Source organism: Cryptotermes secundus, unplaced genomic scaffold, assembly GCF_002891405.2.
Source record: "Cryptotermes secundus unplaced genomic scaffold, Csec_1.0 scaffold66, whole genome shotgun sequence".
NCBI lineage: Eukaryota > Metazoa > Arthropoda > Insecta > Blattodea > Kalotermitidae > Cryptotermes > Cryptotermes secundus.
The window spans coordinates 340,656-347,113 of NW_019731262.1; positions in this window are offsets into that span (position 1 = coordinate 340,656).

The following is a 6,458-nucleotide window of genomic DNA, read 5'->3' on the forward strand; positions in this document are numbered from 1 at the left end:
CACGACGTTACGCAACAGTGGTAGCTATCGCGTAACTCTTTTCTGTGTTGTCAGTGCAGAAGTTACTAGAGTAGTGGGTAGTGAGTATTGAGCCAGTTACTAGAGAGAGAGCAACCAGTCAGTTGCAGTCTATTCGCCGGAATGAATGGAAGCAGTAGAAGTAACTGTGATATTGCAGATGGCAGTAATTGTGAAAGCGTGAATTGTGTAAATGTAAGAGCGAGTGTTCAATAAATTCGCTACATCCAAGACGGCGTGAAGTTATTTGTCGCGTGACCAACCCAACACGTGACAATATACATACATAGCGATCGTATGAAAAAAAAAATCATTTCTGTTTTGGTTTGATGGTCATTACTAATGAAATACAGGAGCTGTGGAATTAGGCACAGCGGAAAAATTATATGTACATACACCTAAACAATGTGTACGTTGCATCTGTAAGTTAGTAATAACAGACATTGAGACGGTGCAGATCTTTGAAATTATATCCGGCAAATTTAATTGTACACAGAATGTGTACTTAAGTAATAATATATTCGTGGCGAATAAGGTAACAATAATTAAATAACAGATATAGCTCTGTACATATATGTATAAAAGTAAAGGTAAAGCTATCTATGTAACAGGCCATGGAGGCCCATGGGATAATGAGACGTCGAGGCTCCCACGTTTTCTAGACAATCGGCTCACAGATGGTGGTTAGGTTGTCAACTTTACGGGCTGGCCGGCCTTTGCACCCAGGAAGATTCATAGTACTCATTTCTGTTAGAGGCTTAGTCGATCCCATGGCCATAGCGGGGCTGGAAGGATTAAGTAAATTGAAAAAATCCACTTCATCGAGACACGAAGCCGCGATCTCTCGGCTTGTAGCATAGTGCCTCAACCAAATGCGCTATCGCGTGCCCCATATATAAATGTATATATACATATTCTGGCATATTTGCTAAAATCAAGAACTGCAAAGCCATATAAATAGCCACTGCTAGGTAACAGCTGTGCAATACGCAAAGTGGAGTAAGTATTGGAAGCGGTGTTTTCTGTGCGGTCCGTGTCGAGGCTATATAACTAGCACCAGCTGCCATTATAGGAGAAACCCGTTGTGGAGAAGGGGTCGAATACCCACACCGTGATCCTGCGAGTCGTAGGAGGCGACGAAAAGGGAAATCTCAAATCTCAGAGAGTAAAATAATGTCGAGAGTTTTGAGAGAAATGGACCCGAGAAAGACTGCGCTGGCAAGAGCCAGCAGCATATACAAAAGACAGACCCGTCCTCTCGTCAGAGAGGGCATACCACAGAAACAATACCGTAACTGTCAAACAGTAATAAATATCTTGTCATGAGCCCCAAATTGGGCTCGAGACCAAGACCTAATGACTGACTGACCGTCAGTCGCAATGTGACTTGGACTTAAGGGAGAGCCTTGGGACAGAAGTTAGAAGAGGAGGAGGTTTGTGTGAGACGGCCGCCAGCCTGCGAGGACGTGAGCCTGGAAACAGAGGAACGTACACAGTTGGAAGCCGCTACCAAGCAGCAAAGTGTAGATCGTAACTGATAGCAATAGTCTGTGTGTGACAGTGATTTGTTAAGTGTACTCATGAGCTGTATGTTAAAAAGTTCAATAAATCTGATACCAATCAAAACTCCGTCTATAGTTAGTTAGTTAGTTATTTAGAGAGGGTGGGTTCCCCGTGCACCGCGACCAGTTTGATCTATTGTGCTTCCCTCTATGATATGCTACCAGTCTCTATACCCTACCGATAAATGGTGCGTACCATCAATCCCGCCGAGCAAGCGAGTACGGCCACTTGCTTAGCGGTGTCTATAATGCTTCCCCCATCTATCAGAGGCCTTAGAGACTATTGTTGGGCGGGAAACGTCCTGGAATTTGGCTCAGTGATCCCCATTGGGGATATGAGGTTCTTTTACGTGCCGTAAAGTTACGACACGGGACACACAGCTTAAAGTCCCTCCCGGATGACTTGTTCCCTGAATTTTTCCGCCCTTAAAAATTCGACGACCTCCGCCGGGTATTTGAACCCGCGTACCACGAGTCATGAGGTGGGAACGTTACCTCTAGACTATGGAGGCCGCTTTCCGCCTATTGTTACTCGATCACGTGAAAAATGTGAGTATTCTGCCGGGAATTCATTTATATAAACTCGATCATTACGTCTAAAAAAATATATTTTGTGGGCAAAGTATAAGAGTTCTTTTAACAGCCAACAGGTGAATAACATACACTTAAAGTATGCCGCTGGAATCTGTAAACTTATTTATTGATGCAAACCTGCACATGCCGCCAGTTTCCACATGTTTATGCAGTCTAGTGCCGCATTTCCACATTTCCATATAGGGCTCGTCCCTGCCGCCCTGAAGCCACCTCGTTACATCAGAGCAGTTCAGTACGTTTCAGTTACATCTGCTTCATTTGGCTTGATGAAATCATCACGGCTTCTTGAAGCACGTGATGTGGATTGTTACGCCTCATCGAATCTAGATCTAAGCCCTTTTTTATTTTTGAAACATGCTTCAAGCCCCAGAATAGTTGCGGAAGAAAATATTACAAATTTTAAAATACACCAGCACGTAAATGCTCTTGTGTTGCGTCATATCGTGTAACCGTGTTGGAATTTCATTAAGATTTTTGGGTTTAACTCAAATACAATAACAAATAATCCAGCATATTTCTGGGTCTGGGTTCAAGGGTTCGTAAAGAAAAAAATAATAATAACCCGTAAGAGCATATTTTCCCACACAGTGTGTTTATGTCCTCCGTGTGGTTCTCATAATAAACAGCGATTATTTCCTTAAACAGCATTAACCGGTTGAGCTTTGTAGCGGAGACGTAATGTGTTTCCTGTGAGGTACGGACTGAATTTATATATACTGCATTCTGCCCACACAGTGTATTTGTGAGTTCCGTATGGTTCTCACAGTAAACAGCGATTATTTCCCTAAACAGCATTAACCGGTTGGGCTTAGTAGCTGAGACGTAATGTGTTTCCTGTGAGGTACGGACTGAATTTATATATACTGCATTCTGCCCACATAGTGTATTTATGTGTTCCGTATGGTTCTCACAATAAACAGCGATTATTTCCCTAAACAGCATTAACCGGTTGGGCTTTATAACTGAGACGTAATGTGTTTCCTGTGAGGTACGAACTGAATTTATATATACTGCATTCTGCCCACACAGTGTATTTATGTGTTTCGTGCCATTCTCACAATAAACAGCGATTATTTCCCTAAACAGCATTAACCGGTTGGGCTTTGTAGCGGAGACGTAATGTGTTTCCTGTGAGGTACGGACTGAATTTATATATACTGCATTCTGCCCACACAGTGTATTTGTGAGTTCCGTATGGTTCTCACAGTAAACAGCGATTATTTCCCTAAACAGCATTAACCGGTTGGGCTTAGTAGCTGAGACGTAATGTGTTTCCTGTGAGGTACGGACTGAATTTATATATACTGCATTCTGCCCACATAGTGTATTTATGTGTTCCGTATGGTTCTCACAATAAACAGCGATTATTTCCCTAAACAGCATTAACCGGTTGGGCTTTATAACTGAGACGTAATGTGTTTCCTGTGAGGTACGAACTGAATTTATATATACTGCATTCTGCCCACACAGTGTATTTATGTGTTTCGTGCCATTCTCACAATAAACAGCGATTATTTCCCTAAACAGCATTAACCGGTTGGGCTTTGTTATGGAGACGTAATGTGTTTATTATGAGGTACGAACTGGATCTGTAAGTGTACAAGGTGACGAGCACTGCATGCCTCACATGCAGCCCTCCCATTGTTAACATCAAAATTTCGCCTTAATATAGCCCTCCCAACGTTAGCAAAAACAAACAAACAAAAATCCGATCATATGCTCTATCTTTAACAGAAGGACAAGCGGGCACTGCCTGGGAACCTTCAAAATAGGAGATATAGTTCCCCCCCCGTAATATAGCGTCTCTCACTACGACCACCACTTCTTCTCTCTCTCCCTTGGTTTCCGTTAAGGCGGAGAATTCCTCGAGCAGCTGAACAACTGTCCGGTTATCAAGATGGGCCTCTCTGCACCCGGGCCGGCTCGCACACTGTGTGGGCTGCCTGTCGATACATCCCGGTGTCTGCGCTCTGAGGGAAGTAGCCTGTAATTTATTTTTAAACTCTGACTTTGATGTTAGAGCAAAGAGTTGTCGGAAAAATAATTTAGCCGGTCTGTTGACTTAACTGACTCTACTCATTACGTCAGAATAGCAGGCACCTTGCATGTCTTGGAGCACTGATGACGTAAGCTGACCTGTTGCGACGTGTCACCGCGTTAAAGTAGTTCGTGTTCCGCTACAACCGTGCAAAATGGAGGGCAGGAGGACGAGGAGGATAGAAAATGGAGAAACAGGAAAAGAAGACGGTGGGGGGAGAAGAAAGAGGACATGTACAAGGAATAGAAGTTTAAAAATTGAGTGATAATGGACGAGAACGAAGAAAAAGGGAGAAAAATGAAGTGTTCCGCTACAACTGTGCAAAATGGAGAGCAGGAGGACGAGGAGGATAGAAAATGGAGAAACAGGAAAAGAAGACGGTGGGGGGAGAAGAAAGAGGACATGTACAAGGAATAGAAGTTTAAAAATTGAGTGATAATGGACGAGAACGAAGAAAAAGGGAGAAAAATGAAGTGTTCCGCTACAACTGTGCAAAATGGAGAGCAGGAGGACGAGGAGGATAGAAAATGGAGAAACAGGAAAAGAAGACGGTGGGGGGAGAAGAAAGAGGACATGTACAAGGAATAGAAGTTTAAAAATTGAGTGATAATGGACGAGAACGAAGAAAAAGGGAGAAAAATGAAGTGTTCCGCTACAACTGTGCAAAATGGAGAGCAGGAGGACGAGGAGGATAGAAAATGGAGAAATAGGAAAAGAAGACGGTGGGGGGAGAAGAAAGAGGACATGTACAAGGAATAGAAGTTTAAAAATTGAGTGATAATGGACGAGAACGAAGAAAAAGGGAGAAAAATGAAGTGGTGAAGGACACAACGGGGGATAATAACGAAGTGGAAGAGAACGCTTATACCTTATAACCTTTTGTGACGTTGATAATTCATCGTATGGTCAAAAACTCTCCGCCGTTTATAAGACACCATACGTTTGCTACCGTGTTCACATCTCGTCACTAGTCCCTCTTCTGAGTCGAATCTAGTTCAGACACTGACGCCCATAAACCCATTTTAATATTATCCTCCAAGTTTGCTGCTTGTTTAGCATATCTTCGGCCTTCAAGATAGAACCAGTACGTTCCTCCGAAACGTCGGCAAACGTCTACATAGTCTACACAATGTCACATTCCACGAGGCAGTAATTCTATTATCTCTGTAAGAACCACAAATTCAGCAACTTCGTTTTTCTTTAATAGGTGACATACCAATTTGTTTGAATGCTGGTGATTCGTCGTCAAGAAATTTATAGGCCATTGGGCTCTTACCGACTGTGGGTCGGCCCATATCTCGGATATCCGCTAAGCTTATAATGTAGTGATATCTTTGAGAGTCTGTTGTTAATCTCATAATACGTTCCCACTAATATTCTTTTTGACTTTCTATTCTCTCAGTTAAATTGAATATGTTTAATTCTGAACCGACATGGTTTTGTAACCAGGAGAGTGGCTCTATTTTTCTTTTATCTGATCAATTTATTATCCAGTTTTCACTTAATTTTTATATTTTTTCTCCTCTACTGTCATTAGTATATTACCTTAATTTATATGTATTTAACGTACTGCTTTAACCACGTAACTTCCTTTGGCGGATAGAACTTGCAGCGCTACGGGAAGCTGAGGAACTATTTGGACTTGTCGTTTGCATGTTGCTGCTGCCACCATACATCTCTGCGGGAGACCGTCGAACTACATAACACTGAGCTTGTTAGCCTTCATCTGTTCCACGCCTCGCTGCACCTCAATAAATATAACGCCACAGCAGCGCGGGCAGTTATTTAATCTAGGAAGTTGAATAATTAAAATCGCGTTTGTTATTCATGTAACTAGAGGAGCAGATATCTCCTCAAAACTTATGGATTTTAGAAATAAATGGATACAAACATAGACTGAAACACACGTCTGCAAAATTTCGCATGGCTTAACAACATAAATTACGGTCCTACCTGGCTACAAGCTAAACCTGCACTTAGCGAGTGCCATAGCAGCGTAATGGTGCGTTATTGTTGATATTCTGCGCGACAATGTGTGACATTTGTACGAATCTGTCATATGCTAATTCGATATTCACCCTTTAACCCACAGCAATGCTCTTCCCACCACAAAAAGTACTGTTGTTCACCCGCCTCCCCCCAAATTTCCTCGCTCTCTCTCTCTCTGTAAATGTATTGCAGGCTTAGATGTTTAGGCCTAATCAGACGGGAGTCGTTCTATTCCAAAGAAAATTGCACCAATAATA